The sequence below is a fragment of the Bubalus kerabau genome, chromosome 13, assembly GCF_029407905.1.
Source record: "Bubalus kerabau isolate K-KA32 ecotype Philippines breed swamp buffalo chromosome 13, PCC_UOA_SB_1v2, whole genome shotgun sequence".
Lineage (NCBI taxonomy): Eukaryota > Metazoa > Chordata > Mammalia > Artiodactyla > Bovidae > Bubalus > Bubalus kerabau.
The window spans coordinates 27,870,908-27,890,892 of NC_073636.1; positions in this window are offsets into that span (position 1 = coordinate 27,870,908).

A 19,985-nucleotide genomic window follows, 5' to 3' on the forward strand; every position below is an offset into this window, starting at 1 on the left:
GGGAAATAAAGTATATTTGAAACAAAGGATTCTTCTTTGCACTGTTGTTTCTGTCATTCACGGTCGGATTTCATCATCCTGAAAAAAGATGCTTTTTTTATGTACTGCAGATAAATAGTACATATTTATAGCAACGCCTCTGGCATCAACTACCTCCATGACCTCAATGATACCGATTCACAAGTTCTTCCCTACCTACACAGGTAGAGTTGGATTTTTTTCTTCACAGCAGTGAAAATATTAAGAAGGATCCCCTCAAATCTAGAGATTCAAGAAACTGAAGTTAATACCAGTGAACAAGTCAGGGTTTCAAAGATAACAGTCTCGACTTGTTCAGAGTTGGCCTGCAAAGCTTAGATTTGCTCTGAGTGTCCTCAGTGAGATCACAATAGTTCTCTTTGTTTCTCCTTACTTAATTACTTATAGTCCTGATAACCTGATTCTGTTCACACTGAGAACATTTCACAATTTTAAGTCAAGAGAAATGTGTAGAAAGCAGAAAATCTTACTTGTTGCCAAGCTAGAGCCCCCCATTCTTGTGCTCAACCACACTTGCTGTCATCACATATTATATTTTGATGGGAACCATCCAAAAATCTCATCTCTCATTCCAACCTTTAAGAATCGTGTGAGTTTTTTTGATTCTCTGAAAAGAAACTATAAAAATATTTTTTTTCCTTTTATGATTTTAATCCTATTTTCAGAGTGAACTTTATCCCAGATTACTTTACAACCTACCTTTGAGCCCACCACAGACACTTTCTAACTGTGAAATTTTTTTTTTCATAAAAACTGTCCCTGCAATAGATACATAGAGAAAAGTCTAATATTCAAAACCTCATGTCACCTGACTCAACATACTACATGATTCTCCGCTTTACTGCATATTTTGATAATATAACTTTATGTCATCTATTTTCAGATTAATCTTGAGTGCATATATGTGCATTTAGTTGCTCATTCATGTCCAACTCCTTGCGACCCCATGGACTGTAGCCTGCCAGATTCCTCTGTCCATGGAATTTTCCAGGCAAGAATACAGGAATGGGTTGCCATTCCCTTCTCCAGGGGATCTTCCTGACCCAGGGATCAAACCTGCATCTCCTGCACTGGCAGGCAGATTTTTTTATCACTGTGCCACCTGGACAGCCCTTAATTTTGAGTATATATAAATTTTTTCTATTAGATAACATACAAAATATATATTAAACTGTTTTATTTCACAGACATTTGTAAATTTTAGTTGATTTATATTTATCATCCCAACTTGGTCAAATTTCTGTGGTATAGAACAGGACTCTATAAATTTTTCCTGTAAAGATCCAAATGGAAAATATTTTAGGTTTTATGGACCAACAGGCCAAATCAAGGATATTATTTGGGTACCTATATAATAACCATTTAAAATTTGTAAATCCATTCTTAGCTATGGGTTGTACAAAAATAGGCAGTTAGCTGGATGTGGTCACAAGGCTACAGTTTGATGACCCCTGATATAGAGTCTAATAATACTGTGTACTTCTTATTCATATATTTGTCACACTTATAGGCAAATGTAATTGAAGACTTTCCTTTCTTGCCGGATTCAGTCTCTGTGACTCCATCACTCTGTGACTCCTCTGACTCCAGCACTCAACATAGTGTTTGGTTTATAGTAAATACTGAATAGTCTTGGTCTCCTTCCCATATCACTCCTCCTTCATAGGGTGACATGCTTGAGGGCAAGGGTGGGGATTTTACTCATTTCCTTGTTCTTATAACTCTTACAAAGATTTACACATACTAGGAGTGTGTGTGTGTCTATGTGTGTGTTTTAAAGAATGAATAGACATAAATAACTTTCGTCATCCATAAAGGACAGGCTAATTTGCAGAAACATCTCTCTATGACAGTTCTGTTAGCAGAGCAGTGGGTAGATTGATCTAATGACAGTGTTTCATTTATGTGGAAAGCAGGATGGCTGAAATCATGATTCAAAAACTGCTGGACGATGATTCATATTATTTCATTTCTTTTACTGGTAGGTGTAAAATTAATGGCTTTGAGGAGTATTAAGTATTTTAGGTATGACCTAAATCAAATCCCTTATGATTTTACAGTGGAAGTGACAAATAGATTTAAGGGATTAGATCTGATAGACAGAGTGCCTGAAGAACTATGGATGGAGGTTCATGATGTTGTATAGGAGGCAGTGATTAAGACCATCCCCAAGAAAAAGAAATGCAAAAAGGCAAAATGGTTGTCTGAGGAGGCCTTACAAATAGCTGTGAAAAGAAGAGAAGAGAAAGGCAAAGGGGAAAAGGAGAGATATACCCATTTGAATGGAGAGTTCCAAAGAATAGCAAGGAGAGATAAGAAAGCCTTCCTCAGTGATCAGAGCAAAGAAATAGAGGAAAACAATAGAATGGGGAAGACTAACGATCTCTTCAAGAAAATTAGAGCTACCAAGGGAACATTTCATGCAAAGATGGGCACAATAAAGGACAGAAATGGTATGGACCAAACTGAAGCAGAAGATATTAAGAAGAGGTGGTAAGAACACACAGAAGAACTATACAAAAAATATCTTCATGACCCAGATAGCCATGGTGGTGTGATCACTCACCTAGAGCCAGACATCCTGGAATCCGAAGTCAAGTGAGCCTTAGGAAGCATCACTAGGAACAAAGCTAGTGGAGGTGATGGAATTCCAGTTGAGCTATTTCAAATCCTGAAAGATGATGCTGTGAAAGTGCTGCACTCAACATGCCAGCAAATTTGGAAAACTCAGCAGTAGCCACAGGACTGGAAAAGGTCAGTTTTCATTCCAATCCCAAAGAAGGCAATGCCAAAAAATGCTCAAACTACCGTACAATTGCACACATCTCACATGCTAGCAAAAGAATGCTTAAAATTCTCCAGGCCAGGCTTCAACAGTACGTGAATCATGAACTTCCATATGTTCAAGCTGGATTTAGAAAAGCCAGAGGAACCAGAGATCAAATTGCCAACATCTGTTGTTGGATCATCGAAAAAGTGAGGGAGTTCCAGAAAAACATCTAATTCTGCTATATTGACTGTGCCAAAGCCTTGGACTATGTGGAGCACAACAAACTGTGGAAAATTCTTAAAGGGTTGGGAATACCAGACCACTTGACCTGCCTCTTGAGAAATCTGTATGCACGTCAGGAAGCAACAGTTAGAACTGGACATGGAACAACAGACTGGTTCCAAATAGGGAAAGGAGTATGTCACCCTGCTTATTAAACTTATATGCAGAGTATAACATGTGAAATGCCAGGCTGGATGAAGCACATGCTGGAATCAAGATTGCCGGGAGAAATATCAATAACTTCAGATATGCAGATGACACCACCCTTATGGCAGAAAGCGAAGAAGAACTAAAGAGGCTCTTGATGAAAGTGAAAGAGGAGAGTGAAAAAGTTGGCTTAAAACTCAACATTCAATGAACTAATATCATGTCATCTGGTCCCATCACTTCATGGCAAATAGATGGGGAAACAGTGGAAACAGTGAGAGATTTTATTTGGGGGGCTCCAAAATCACTGCAGATGGTGACTGCAGCCATGAAATTAAAAGACATGTGCTCCTTGGGAGAAAAGTTATGACCACCCTAGACAGCATATTAAAAATCAGAGACATTACTTTGCCAACAAAGGTCCGTCTAGTCAAAGCTATGGTTTTTCCAGTAATTGTGTATGGATGTGAGAGTTGGACCATAAAGAAGGCTGAGTGCCAAAGAACTGATGCTTTGAACTGTGGTGTTGGAGAAGACACTTGAGAGTCCCTTGGACATCAAAGAGATCCAAGCATTCAATCCTAAAGGAAATCAGTCCTGAATATTCATTAGAAGGACTGATGCTGAAGCTTAAACTTCAATACTTTGGCCACCTGATGCAAAGAACTGAGTCACTGGAAAAGACCATTCCCTGATGCTGGGAATGACTGAAGGCAGGAGGAGAAGGGAACGACAGAGGATGAGATGGTAGTTTGGCATCACCAACTCAATGGAAGTGAGCTTAAGTAAGCTCCGGGAATTGGAGATGGACAGGGAAGCCTTGCATACTTCAGACCATGGGGTCACAAAGAGTCAGACACGACTGAGCGAGTGAACTGAATTGAACTGATTCCATTTTTCCTTCCTTCTTCTCACTCTTTGATTACCTCTTCTAATTCATTTTAACATATTACAAAGATAGAAGAGAAATATATATATATATATATATATATATATATAGAGAGAGAGAGAGAGAGAGAGAGAGAGTGAGTTAGGTATCCAGGGGGTACATGAATCAGCAATTTGAGGAGAAAAGCAAATGAAAAAAGTATTTGTGTCTCTGATTTCATCTTGACATCTATACAGTTGCTCCAGAAAACACTAAAAATGGGCAACTGATGACTTGGGATGATGATAACCATCCTGAAGTGAAGAGCAGAACAAATCTCCATGGGTGATATAGATTTCCTAGCTCTAAGTACAAAAACTATTTTTGGTTCAATGTTTTCAGGTTATCCTTGATGACTGGTTATTTATTTATTTAAAGAATTTTGCCCCCAAAATTCAGGAAGGATCATTCCTTAGGACTCATCTTCCTTAGCAACATCAACAACCCACTTCTTTGTTTCATAGCTGTACAAGTTTGACCTTACTTGTAGGCTGGGCAAACAAAGCATCAAGATTAGTTTTCTGTTTCAACATAAACCCAAGTGTGAGGTGGTGGTGGTATCTCTAGGATGCCAGACAATGTGTTAGCTGAAGACACATGGAGTACAAAAGTAAACTATGACTTTAAGATGACACCAGAGCTCAAGGCTACTGGTGAACGATCTCGAACGCCCTTTCACTGAGGTACTGGGAATGGCACTGTCAATGTTTTCAATATCAGTTCACTTTAGAAAGTCAAGGAATATTGTTATGAGGGTTTCTATAATGATGAAAACTAAAAAAGTAGTAGTTCCGGAAACAGAAAAATTGAGTGGGGAAATTGTGGAACTGCTGTGCAAGTTTGGTTTAGTCATTTGCTAGGGCTGCCATGAGGAAGCACTACAGACCCAAGGCTTCAACAACAGACGTTTATTTTCTCACAGTTCTGGAGGCTGGAAGTCCAGGACCAAGCTGTCAGTGGGGCTGGTTTCTTCTGAGGCATCTCTCTTTGACTGGTCAACATCACCTTCTCTCTGTGCCCTCATAGGGTCTTCCCTCTGTGTGTGTCTGTGCCCCAATCTCCTCTTCTTGTTGGCATGCCAGTTGTACTGGATTAAGAACCACCCATGCACATGTACTAAGTCGCCTCAGTCTTGTCCGGCTCTTTGTGACTCTGTGGACAGTAGCCCACCAGGCTCCTCTGTCCATGGGATTCTCCAGGCAAGAATACTGGGAGTGGGCTGCCATGCCCTACTCCTAGGGATCTTCCTGACCCAGGGATTAAACCCAAGTTTCTTATGTCTCCTGCATTGCGAGTGGGTTCTTTACCACTAGCGCCACATGGGAAGCCCAAGAACTACCCATATGACCTCATTTACCTTAAATACCTATTCAAAGGCCCTGTCTTCAACTACAGTGACATGCTGAGGTCCTTCAGGTTAGCACCTCAGCACATGAATTTCAGATGGATACCATACAAACCATAACAGTTAGTGTATAGAGAGGTACACAGGGCTGTATACCAGGTGCTGTGAATCTGGCTTCCAACTTCCTGGTAGTTCAAGTGTAATGAGAATTTGATCAGTTAGAAGAAATTTAAAATGCTCACTGATAAGTACGAAATCTTAAAGAAAAGCATCTCTCTTATAATGACAAAGGCCCAATAGGTTTTTGTTTTTTTTTTCCTTTGAGCCATATTAATATAAAGACAGACATAGTAATTACTTGCATAATTGTTGTCTACTGGTATTTTCCCCTCTGAAGAAGCAGTAATACCTTGTGTTTATTAACTACAGTCAAGTATTGGAGGATGAAGCTCCAGTACCTTGGCTACTTGATGTAAACAACTGACTCATTCTAAAAGACCCTGATGCTGGTAAAGATGGAAGGCAGGAGGAGAAGGGGATGACAGAGGACGAGATGGTTGGGTGGCATCACCAATTCCATGGACATGAGTCTGAGCAAGCTCTTGGAGATGGTGAAGGACAGGGAAAAGTGGCATGCTGCAGTCCCTGGGGTTGCAAAGAGTTGGACGTGACCGAGTGACAGAACAACAAATTGACATAAACCCTGGAGTAGACATAAACCCTAGAGTCAGAGTTATGCTCTAGAAAGATGGAATAATTTAGATTTTCAAGAGTTTGAGGCCTTGAATGACAACTTTAATTGGGGTACAAGAATTGAGACTTGTGGTACAGGAGTCAGGGAACAAAATGTTTTTTATTTATGTTGTGGAAATGAGCTTTGTAGTCTTTTCTGGACATCTTAGGATAGAAACAAAAGAAGAAAATTGTGTGTGTGTTTGTATGGACAGGTGGTGAAATAATATAGAAATGGAAATAAGCACTTCCATTTATGAGGTGCATTCTGCCTGCAGGGCCGTCCTTTACCTTAGAGTTATTCAAGGCACGAAGAACTTCCTCACGCCTCGCCTGCTTGTTGGGTCACCAAGGAGATTGCTGAGCCTTCATCTGGGTCATGGCTTAGAAAGCTCTCAGAAGTTTTAATAAAGATTTATAATGATCATATTTGATTTTGGATTAAGCTTTTCTGACAAATATAGAGAAGATTTATTTTAAGACTGAGTATGTTTTTTCTATCTTCCTGTGTTTGTTGTAAATGTGTATACAGCTCATGGGCACATAAATTTATACTGTAATCCTTGTTTGAAAGAGCGAGGTTTGTCATTTTATATTATTTATACCCTTATGACATTTGAGCATTACAAAGAATAACTCCTGGACCCATGAAGAGGAGACAGTTCCACAGTCAAACTGCTCAAAATGTAAATGATCAATTTCATATGAATGTATATGTCCTTGCATTACATGTAGCTAAAAGCCTAGGGTGTAATTGTAGGTTTCTGCTTGTGTATTAGGGCAGATATAATTTACCCAACATTTCCTGATATTGAGCTGAAATTCCTACATTTTCTGTAGGACTATGTTGTATTTTTCCAGTGCTTGTTATCTGTGTCTGATTTGATTTGCACGGTCACATTAAAAATTCCTACATGCAAGTATCAGAAAGTTAAATCAAACTAGCTTGAGAATTCACTGGTTTACCAAACTGAGAGGGCTAGGGGAGAATATTCAGGCCCAGTGAAACTCGGGAACTAAAATAATAATGTCAGGTCTATCTCTTTCTCCCAGCATCTCTACTCCGCTTTTTCTCTATGGCTTATTTTCATATGCATGTAGGTAGCTCTTGGCCACACTAGACTCACATTCCCAGTTACCAAGTTCAGCACACAGACCCTCTTTCTCTCTTTCCCCCTCCATCTCTCCTACTCTCTCTCACTCTCTGTTGCTTTTTATCTTTTCCCTTCCCAATCCTATTAGACAATCCTAGGAAAAAATACTGGCTTATTTCTGCTTAGATCAGATAATCCTCTCTGAGCCAGCAGTTGACCGAGCTTGGAGATTCTCTGAATAGTCCAGTATAAATTCTGTACCTTGCCCTATGGTCCATCAGGACTTCTGGGAAGGTGACAGTCAAGTCCCCCAAAGAAGGATGCTTTGACCTGCACATTTTTTTCCATAAAAACCCTTCTGAAAATATTCCTACCTAATATCAGAAGTTATCCTATTTACAATAAGAAGTGTGACATTTCTCTTACCTTTCAGGCATTCTTTCTAAGCCAAGATCTTTTGGGTCAGCTCTGGATAAGGATTCTCACAGCCCAGTAACTTGCAGCTAAATGACCCAGTTAACACAGGAAAAGGAATATGGAAAGCTACTTATCACTTCCTTGTCAGTGCAGTGATTTCTTGGTTCACTAATTTGGCCACCTCTGTTCTGCCCCTACCTGTGTCCCTGGTCACATACCCTCAGTGATTTTGACCATGTAGGATGTGCTCAAGAGTGTGCATGTGTGGGGATAGAAGACCTCAGTTAGGTAAAGTATGGATGGCAGAAATTGTACAATTTAGGTTTCCCATTTCCTTCATTTAATAAGTCTCAGAATTGTCTTACTTTGAATTTACTCTCAGCCTTTGTTAGCATCTATATAGGCTTGAATCACAAAATATATCTTTTGCAATTTCACAGCTCATAGGATGAAGTCAAGCAGGGATATTTAGGCTGCAATAACTAATCTACTTTTTATTAAGATATTTCAGAGTATACTATCTGCTAATATAAATTTATTATCTAATATAAAGTAACATACTATGCTATATTATCATGTAATTTGGTAGAGAAAAGAGTGCTTTGTATTTTAGATATTCTAAGAGGCCACATTTAAACACATCATTGCTTATGGTTTTTGATCTCTCTGGTACAGTTGATAGTGTTCTCTTCTCACTCCTTCTTCATATAAAGTGTCTGACCCTCTTTGGTTTTTTATACTACCCTTTTAAAATGTTTCTCCCAACTTGCTGATTTACTGCTCTTGGTCTTCTGTGCTTTTTACTTTGGGTGCTTCATGTTGTTCATTCTTAGGGTGCTATTCTGGACCCCCTTCTCTACTCACTCTATTCAATCTCCCTCAGTGATACCATAAAACAATTCTCCTCCCAGAAAAGTTAGCTCCAAACCACAGAGCTGTCTTTCGCATGGGTGCCTACAAAGGCTTCTCAAATGCAACATGTCCTGCAACTTAAAAAACACCATCCAATTCATGCAGCTGGAACCCTGGGAGCCAGGTCAGTCTCCTCTCTCTCCCTCCTCCTCACTCTATATATCTGAATAATCACTAAGAGCTGTTGATTGCACCCCCTAAACATTCATGAAATTTTCAATATCTTTCCATAGCCACTCAAACTAACTGTTTATTGTTTAAAATCAAAGTTGATATTATTTCCCTAAATTAAAAAAAAAAAAAATCAATGGACAGTCATCTAAGGATAAAATTCAACTCCCCCCCGAGTTGACCCATCAGATGAATGCATGTCCATCAGAGAACCCAAATCAGATGTCATAAGGGGACGAAGTGAACATATTTTCCAAGTGGAAGGAAATCAAATTTGTAGAGGATGAGAACACAGCCCACAGTCTGAAGCACCTCTCATGAAGAAGTGATATTTTTTTGCTCACTTCTTGGATCCAGGCTTGTGTAAATAATTTAACTAATATAATGGGCCAGAAGTAACTTTGTGGAACTTTTGAGGCTATTCCTTAAGAGGCCATGAAACCCTCAACTACACTAAGTTTGGGTTGCTGCTGCTGCTGCTGCAAAGTCACTTCAGTCGTGTCTGACTCTGTGCGACCCCACAGACGGCAGCCCACCAGGCTCCCCGGTCCCCAGGATTCTCCAGGCAAGAACACTGGAGTAGATTGCCATTTCCTTCTTCAATGCATGAACGTGAAAAGTGAAAGTGAAGTCGCTCTGTCGCATCTGCTTCGGAATCCCCATTTTGTGCCACCATATGGTCTGACGCTACTAGAGTTTGCTTCAAACAGCTAACATATCCTAGCAATGTGTCACTGAAAAATTAATCATTAAGAATTAGTGAAAATTTCTATGGACAGCTGTGCTACGAACCCAAACGATATTTTATCCACATTACAGAGAAACTTTCTTTCATTCTTTGGATCCAAAGGCATTTTTGTGGAGGCAAAATCCTAAGCTCTAGGAAATTGTGAGAAAACCAAGTCACACAAGGGCTTCCCCAATGGCTCAGCAGTAAATAATCTGCCTGCAATGCAGGAGACACAGGTTCAATCCCCAGGTCAGGAAGATCCACTGGAGGAGAACACAATAACCCACTTCCAGTATTTTTGCCTGAAGAATCCCACAGATAGAGGAGCCTGGTGGGATACAATCCACAGAGTTGCAAAGAGTCAGACATGACTGAAATGACTTAGCACACACGCACGCAAGTCACACAAAGCAGGGGGTTTCGAATATTTCCTGTTACACAATTCTCTTTGTGCATCTCAATGAAGAAAACCACAAATTATTGACATTGTTAAAAAGGGGAAATTCTACCTCTAAAAATATTTGCCTCTTGTTTAAAAATCTATTGACTTCAATCCATTACCGCTATACAGTTCCACCAGCTGAGATTTGGAAGGAAGGTCTGTTTTTATCACGATAATAGTTAAGCAAGAAGCAGTAAATCTTGCTCGTCATTTACAGGGAGACGTCAACCAATAAAAGTAAGCACATGATGTGAAGGACCAACATGTACCAGGACGCTGGCCACTCCCTGCTTTTACTGCGTTTACCTCGTTTGGCCGTCTTCCACTGTCACTACTGTTTCCTCGACAACCAAAGCGCAGGGTCCTCTCCTTAAGGGAATGACTTGATATTTGTATATACTGTGAAATGATCACCACAATAAGTCTGGTTAACATCCTTAATCATACGTAGTTACAAAACTTTTTTCTTATTTGACAACGTTTAAGATCTACTCTCTTAGCAAGTTTTGAATACACACTGCAGCCTTAACTGTAGTCACCATGCTGTACAGCATATCCCCAGGATTGACTTACTTTGTAACTGGAAGTTCGTACCTTTTGATTCCCTTTACCCATTTCACCCATCTCCACATGTCTGCCTTTGGCAACCACAAATTGGTTCTCCATATCTATGAACTGGGCTTATTTCTTTTTTTAACAGAGAATTTTCCGTGTATGTTTAAGATTATACTAAATGGCCCATAGCATTCATTTGAGGAGATGGTATTAGCAAATGTAGAGCCCTTAAGACCAATGTTTTGGATTAGGTGTTTATTTACTAGTTTTCATCTGCTTCCAAAAAACTCAAGACTTATTTTTTAAAAGTCAAGGAAAAGAACAGTAAAAAAAAAAAACTGAAAAAAGTAAGAAACCTTATAGAAAACAGTGGAAAATATTCCATGAACCTGAAGCAAGTTGATTATTGAAATGCATGTTTTAATTAAATTCTAAACCTATGGCAGCGATAGCAAAGACAGAAAGCGTAAGGGACCCTGTCATTTCCATTGTCCAATAACAAACTGCTTTGGGGGAATAAATCCTTTTCTGGTCTTAAAGCATAAGGACTCATGATATGGATCTTTTTATGAGGGACTAACACAATGAGCACTGCTTTGCAAAAAGTGGTCCAACAGACTGGGACTGTTTTCCTTGAAGAAGTATGTCTCCCTCCACTTCACCCAAGATGTCCCAATGAAAGTTGCTGTGCTTTTCCTGGATCATACCATGTCATTGGGCTAGAAGGAAACTGATCAAACTTATTCTGGATTGTGAACTTGGGTAATTAGTTTGGTGGTTCAAGCTGTAGAGTATTAACCTGAGGATAATCACAACATAAACGTAGTCACAGTGGGGGAAAAAAAAAAGTGCTGTCAGAAAACAATCCAACAGAGTGAAGATGGCACTGTCACCGTTGAGGCCATAGTTCAAGTTTCTCCTGAGGTTCTGTCGGTTACTTTTTCCGTGCTCTTAGTGGTTCAACCCTTCCTTTGAACTCAGCAGTCTAGTACCTTCTCCCTCTTGTCTCCCTCTTCTCCATCAGTAGATCTATTTGAGTTTCTGTCTTTTGCAACCAAAAGGATCATGGTAATATATCTAAAAACAAAGTTTTGAATTTTTGGTGCCTGTTTTAATTCCCAGTCTTATACTTCTCTCTGCTTTCTAAAAATCTGTACACTTCATTTTTAGCTGTTCCTAGCTTCTTAAAAAGTGTGCTGATTGGGATGGGAATTGGGTAGGAGAGAGTGTAAATAAACTAAATGGAAAGGCCATTTTCAAAATGCATGTCCTAGTTCTGGAGAATGAAAAATGTACAGAGAATATCTGAGTGCTAAGTCACTTTGGTTGTGTCTGACTCTTTGCGACCCTATGGATCGTAGCCTGCCAGGCTCCTCTGTTCATGGGATTCTCCAGACAAGAATACTGGAGTGGTTTGGAATTGCTCCTCCATGGGGATCTTCCTGACCCAGGGGTCAAACCTGCATCTATTGTGTCTCCTGTATCTCCTACACTGGCAGACAGATTCTTTACCACTGGCACCACCTGGGAAGCCCAAAAAAATACCTAGTATATCACAACCCTGCAATCAAACACCATTGTTTGGTGTCAGATTTGTTTTTCATATGAGGATGTGTATACAGTAAATCCCCTATGTATGAACAAGTTTCATTCTGAGAGCACATTTTAAGTCCAATTTGTCCGTAAGCCCAACAAAGTTAGCCGAGGCACCCAACTAATGCAACTGCCTACATAGGTTGTAGTAGGTTTATAATACTTTTCACACAAATAATACAAACACACACACACACACACACACACACACACAAATTAAGAGAACATTTTTCATCTTACAGTACAGTACAACAGCTGGCATAGAGGGGCTGGCATTGAGGGAACAAGCAAGAAGAGTTACTGACTGGAGAAGGGAAAGGAGGTGGGGAGATGGTAGAGATGAAGGATTGTCAGCAATAGGAGATGGAGGGCAAGCTGCAATTTCACTCACGCCAGACACTGATGGCACAGGTTCTGGTTTCTTGCTGGAACCAGATGCACACTTGCATCGTTGGAAGTTCACAACTTGAAGGCTCATAAGTAAGGGACTTACTGTAATGCTTTGGGTATAGTAAGTTTTCCTTAAATTCTTTCAGAATGAACACCCAAGTGAGGCATGTACTAACTAGTTGCCATCATACACTTCAGGTTGGATATGATAGCAACCTTGCTTCATATGCATCTTTTAGGCACCATATATGATTACAATCTTCTCATGGCATATTATTAATCCCATCCTACCTCTCTATTTTCTGTAAAGGAGGACATGAAACTTAATGCCTGATGTTGATTTTATCATCTTTTGGTCTGAGTAACGTTATGCTTTACACCCGCATGTAGGAAAATTCACCAAGAGCCTGTCTTGTCAAGAGCACTCTGGAGTCTTTATTTTCAGGTGGCCCTTACTTCCACTCCCATCCATTCTGCTCCAGACCCACAAACACCACTTAGGTGTTGTACATGACCTTTGGGCATGCCTATTGTGTTCATCCAAGAGAAAATCATATCACCTGGGAAGAATTTCTTTAAGAATCCGGAAAAGAGCTGGATTGCCTTCAGTCTGATTAACTTCATGAGCAGAGCAGGTTTTCTTTAGTTATTTTTAGTACTTCTAGGTCAAAATAGAAAATAGGAAAGTGTGAACATTTTTTTCAGTTTGAAAAAGGAAGTGGTTTAGTATCAGACTTTTATTTCTTCCTTCCTCCTGTTATAGGAGTCCCTTTGTTGGGGTCTCAAAATCCCACCTCTCTTCCCGCCTATTCATCCATGGTGACATGGCATTCTCCCTAAGGGATGAAACTTCCATGTAAGGTTTCTGCAAATGCAAGGAACAGAGGGAAAAAAAGCATGTGTAAAATATGAAGAATCCCTCAACTTGTTGGCACATTTACACATAGCTTCTGTATTTAGATGAAAACTTTGGGTTTTTATACACTGTTTCAAAACCTTGAAATTTTTCCTTGCTTCTTTCCACTGTGTTTAACTGATATTTTTACTTGTATTACTTCTTTTTGAGTTGCTTTAGTATTTCTACAAACTTGTAGTATTTCTGAAACGCTGAAATTTTTCAGACACACCTAAAAGAAAAACTAATGTTTTTGTTCCCTTTCAATCTGCAACATTTTAACATGCATTTTCTCTGTATTAATTCCTAGTTATTTCCAAATTTCAAATGATCTAGATTTTCACATATGTGGATTCTGTTTTAAAAGAAAAAGCAGGTGGTATCACCCAAAAGGCAGATGAGGAGGTCCCCAGCCTCCAACTCTTGAGGAATATCAACAATTTGGCAGCTATCCACAAATAAAAACAGCTCTGCAAGAGTCCAGGGACCAATTCAAGAAGCTTCAGCAGCACAGTGGAACAAAAAACCTGAAAATAACCACAGCAAAAGGGAAGAACAGCTTTGTTTTTGCCTTTATCACCTCATTCTCAGAATGGCACTGCTAAGACCCAGGAAGGAACTGCCCAGATTGAAAGAGTTGCCCTTGCAAGAAAGGGAGCCCAGGGTGAGTGACCAACTTTCCCAGGCTTTGGGAACACTTCAAGAAGGACCCATTTCAATTTCACTCCCTTCATAGACCAGCAAAGCTGGAATGTACAGAGAAGGCAAAAAACAGGGACTATCAATGTCAGCTACACAGCACAGCAACCTGGATCCCAGTGGCCTGCTCTGCAGAGGACCAAGGCGACTTGGCCACTGAAAAATCCAATGGCCAGTAAAGATGCCATGGACCTTATGCTGCTTTCACTGGGTTCTGCCCCATGGTATTCATGTTCATGGATGCCAGCCACCTGAGTCCCTCCCTGCTCCATCCCACACCTCTGTCTCAGAGCTGGGGATCCACACCGGCAGACAACTGAGGACTCTGCGACCCTCATGGCAGTATCTGCACCCCTTTAACCTCACTCTTGTCACTGGACTCCACTGCTGTTGGCTACCATGGGAAGGCCCTGAAGCACCAGCCTGCATGCTGACAGCCAGGGCCCCGCAGCTGCTAGAGACACTGGCCCTCACTGGCACTGGCCCCAAACACTACACCTAATACCTGTTAGTATTTGCCAGGCAAGTCCAGCTGGTCCGCACGTCTGAGCATGTGCATACCACAACCCTGACCACCAGCATCACCACCAGCCCTAGTCCATAGACACTGGGCTTGGAGGCAGCTGAGGGCTCACACACTCTTTGTAACCTCTTGAGACTCTCACAGACTCACCAAAAGGATGACGGAATTTTTGATGTTGTGAACATCGGTGTCCTGACCCAACAACAGTTAAGCCTCCCTAGACCTGGAGCCCCGACACACCACTGCACGTGGAACCCTACAGCACTAGACCCCAGGTCACAGCATGCTCCAGTGCGCCCCCAGCTGCACGAGAAGGTATTTCTCTTCAGAAGTCAGGACAGAAAGTCTAGAACAGATGAGAGCTTCTTCAGATGCACAGACACAGACACAAGGCTACAGAGATCACAAAGAAACAGGAAAATATGACATCATCAAAGGAAGACAGTTAAACTTTCAGTGACTGACCCCAAAGAAATGGAGATCCATGGACTGACCCATAAAGAAGAACAAAAAGAAAAAATAATCAAAAGAAATGAAGTAAACTTAGAGAACATATAGGACACCACTGAGAGAGACATTCTAGGTACCACTGGGGTCCCAGAAAGAAAGGACAGGAAGATGTGAACTGTATCTGTATATCTATCTCTATATATACATATATAGATATCTACAGTGAAGTACAACTCAGCCACAAAAAAAGAAGAAAATCCTATCATTAGTGACATCATGGATGGATCTGAAGGGTATGATACTCAATGAAATATGTCAGACAGAAAAAAAACAAATACTGTTTGAGGTCATTTATACATGGAATCTAAGTACAGTACATTGAACTCATAGACACAGAGAGTAGAACACTGATTGTCACAGGCTGAGGGGGGCAGAAAAGCACCATCTTCTCCTAAGTTCTGGGGGAGCTAATGCACCCCACCACGATGATATTTAACAATACTTTGTTGTGTGCTTAAAAGTTACTAAAAGAGTAGAGCCTTCATGTTTTTACCATCTGTAATGTGAGATTAAGAATGCTTATCTAACCTAATTTGGTAAACATTTTGTAATATATATGTGTATTACAACATCACCTTGTACACTTTAAACTTACATGATGTTATATATCAATTATATTTCAGTAAAGCTGGGAACAACAAACTAGAGGGTTTGTTGTTGTTGTTGTTGTTTTTCCAGAACACTTTATCTCAAGGTACATTATTCTGTTCTCAAGTGGAATAAAAGAACAGCATTAAATGAGCTATAAGAATATTGGAGTACAGCAGAAACTAATACAACATTGTGAAGCAACTATACCCCAATTTTTAAAATATAGAATAATTAGAGAACTTTTGAATGATTGCACTGAAGGTCTTTATAAAAGTGATTTCTGCTTAAAACCAGTAGCAGCAACAATAATGTACTCCCATGCAAAATGGAACAGATTTAAGTATTAAAGGAAGATGGCAGGTAATCTGGCTGGAGTTGACAGTGGGGGTGATTAGCACGCATGCTAGAAAATACACCTAATCCATCACACCCCGATCCCTTGTTGTAAAGGTTGAGTGCTCAAAAAAAGCACAGATCTCTCACAATTTCCATTCACTCCTCTGGAAGACTTTCTCCTTTGTTGCATCCCTTCTCTCAAGCAATATGGGTAAGGCAGCATGCTAGAGCAGAAAGAACATTGGGTAGTGTACATTACACCTGTCTGTGCAACCTACATCATTTAGCTTTCATTGCCTCCTTTAAATAAGGGGAATGGCACATATAATGTGTTAATTTTTTATGTGTTCCTGAACCATAAGTACCAGACACTGGGTATATTGCAATGAACAAGACAGTCCCTGCCCCTCATGGAGCATACATGCAAGTAAAAGAGATCAACATTTTTAAAAATTGCAAAATTGTATTGTCTAATAAACTTCAGAGACTATAACATAGTGATGCTACATCTATACTGGGAAAACTAGATATAGTTTTCACAAGTAAATAATATTTTACCTAGAATCTAGTTTAGAATTAGATAGGGATCAGGAGTAGTAGTAATGTGGGAGACAAAAAAAAAAATGTATATTTTATGCATAGCAAGTATTATGTGTAATGGTCAGAGGAAAGAAGCTAGTTAGCCACTTTCCCAGGAATCACAGTCCTTTCTACTTCTAAATTCTCTTAGGTCTTATAGATACAGCTCTAGTTTCACAGTGGTTTTTCTAAAACTTACCCCTAAAGATCTCTCACATATATTATATCAATAACCTCAGATATGCAGATGACACTACCCTTATGGCAGAAAGCGAAGAAGAACTAAAGATGCTCTTGATGAAAGTGAAAAAGAAGAATGAAAAAGTTGGCTTAAAACTCAACATTCAGAAAACTAAGATCATGGCATCTGGTCCCATCACTGTATGGCAAATAGATGGGGAAACAGTGGAAACAGTGTCAGACTTTATTTTCTTAGGCTCCAAAATCACTGCAGATGGTGACTGTAGCCATGAAATTAAAAGACACTTGTTTCTTGGAAGAAAAGTTATGACCAACCTAGACAGCATATTAAAAAGCAGAGACATTACTTTGCCAACAAAGATCCATCTAGTCAAAGCTATAGTTTTTCCAGTGGTCATGTACAGATGTGAGAGTTGGACTATAAAGAAAGGTGAGTGCCAAAGAATTAATGCTTTTGAACTGTGGTGTTGGAGAAGACTCTTGAGAGTTCCTTGGACTGCAAGGACATACAACCAGTTCATCCTAAAGGAAATCAGTCCTGAATATTCATTGGAAGGACTGATGCTGAAGCTGAAACTCCAATACTTTGGCCACCTGATTCGAAGAACTGACTCATTTCAAAAGACCTTGATGCTGGGAAAGATTGAAGGCAGGAGGAAAAGGGGACGACAGAGGGTGAGATGGTTGGATGGCATCATCATATCAATGGACATGAGTTTGAATAAACTCCAGGAGTTGGGGATGGACAGGGAAGCCTGGCATACTGCAGTCCATGGGGTCACAAAGAGTCAGACACAACAGAATGACTGAACTGAACTAAATTGAACTTATATTGACCTTTCTCCTTCCTGAAATCCTATTGACATTTATCACTGATATTTTTAACATTTAGTCAGCTTTTGCTTTTCCATGGCAAATCATTTTACATGTGTCCATCTTGTCTTCCTACTGATATTTTTAAGCTCAGCATAAATAGGACTGTGTTTTGTGCTGCTTTGGTGCATATCACAATGTGTAATCACAGTGCTAGGCACCCAGCACTCATTAAGAAAATTCTGATTGAATTCTTTGTTTTCCTTTCATCTTAAATGCAGGCTTCCTGTCATAGCACTGAGGCCAAGAATAATTCACGGGCTGAAATGTTGATGCAAGTAACAGGAGTAAATGTCTTATCAAGTTTTTGGAGCCCATCATTCTTCACCTGGATTTAGGAAATGAAGAGAGTCCTGACGATACCACCAATTTCCTCCTGCAGTGTTTCTAGAGGAACTCTTCTGTTACCCTTAAGCATCTCTGACTGATGACATTAACATCTGAGCTCCTGAAGAAAACTAATCTCAAGATACCACAGAAGGTTCTGCTAAAATTGCCAAGAATAACAATGGTTTTTATTTGGGTAGTACTCTCCTTTCAGGGTATTCAGAACCTAAATGTACAACAACTCTGTCATGCGTAAATCCTTTCTCTCTGCTAGAATAGAGTACTAACTGAGAGATGAAGAAACCTATAAATAAAGAATGTAAATCATTACTTTAGATCTTAAAAGGAAACCAGCTGACTGTCAAAGAAGGAAAGATGTACTAAAATCTACAGTGTCAAATAAACTGTATCATAATGTTTTATTTCCCTCTTATTTTTGCTTCAGGTGGAGACAGCCAACACTGATGGCCCAGAGATTAGCAGGACTGAGTCTTTTTGTTTTGTTTTAAAATATTTATTTATTTACTTATTTAGGCTGTGCTGGGTCTTAGTTATGGCACACAAGATCTTTGATCTTTGTTGTAGGCATGTGGGATCTCTTCCTCTGACCAGGGATTGAACCTGGTTCAATGCAGGCTGGCTGCATTGGGAATGCAGAATCTTAGCTGCTAGACCATCAAGGAAGTCCCAGGACTGAGTTTTAATCTGAGTCACTTTGCTCTCGGCCTATAGGCAAACACTTCTGTAAAGTATTTTCATGTCCCTATATAGAACAAAGATCTGATGAAGCATATTGTGAAATAAAAATATGAAGCCCAAATGTATCTAACATTTCACAGTTTAAGTATTCTTCCCTCTACGGTTACATCAGTGTGCTACAAATGCACGTACATGCGAAATGTACTAAATAATTTGTAGCACCATGTACTTTTATACAGAAATTATTTCCCAACCATCCCCAGTTTACTCTGCTTTACATTGAGATTTTTGTAATCAAATTTGTAATAAAAAGGTGAATGATTGTTTTGAAAACAGATGAAAGTTGATATAGTATTTTATTGATGCTTTATTACTATAAAAGTCATGGTAATCTATAAGCTCAGTGTCCCTAGGCTCTTGACAAAACTCTCTAGAAACTTTCGGATGTGACAAAGATCACCCAAGTTGGATTCAACATGGCTAAGAAAAAGAAAAAGGGAAATAGTCCTTGAGGACTCAGATGCCTGAGAAAGATTTAAGGAGTTTTTATACTTTGATAGAGCTTTTAAGAAATGTTTATCTATTTTTCTTTGCTCTGCCCACATACTGAGAGGGCTTGCAAACTGTTTATTTAAGAGTAATTTTTTTAGAGTGAAGTAGCTCCTGATTTCTAAACAGTCCCCATGGTTGTTATGTTAAAAAAAAAAAAAAAGAGGAAGAAGAAGAAAAGAAAAAGAAGAAATAACTCTTTCAGAGGAGTAGGAAGCTGTCAAAATCTACTTAATGGAATCATTTATAAAATAATGTTTTCCCTTTCTCGCCAAGAATCAGTGGTTTTGCTGCCTGCTGATGGCTTTCCTATCTAGAATCTGCTCATCTTCCACAATTCGAAAAATTGAAATGTAGAAAAGTGCTCGGCACAGGTGGCAAATTTAAAATTATTTACTGTGTTTGAAATAGGGGACGTTTTAATACTTTATCTCCTCCCACATTCATCTTTGGGTCTACTCTGCTGCATTCATTTAATAAAGCTAAGAGCAGATCAAATCAGTGTTTGATTTTAATTTATAGAAGGGACTACATGATCAGGACTGGGGTCTCCCTCTCTGTCTCTCTGACACACTCTCTCTGTCTCATTCTTTGAGAGAGAATAGTTTTGAGGTGATCAGCTACACAGTTTATTGGAAAGTAGTAGTTAATCGTTT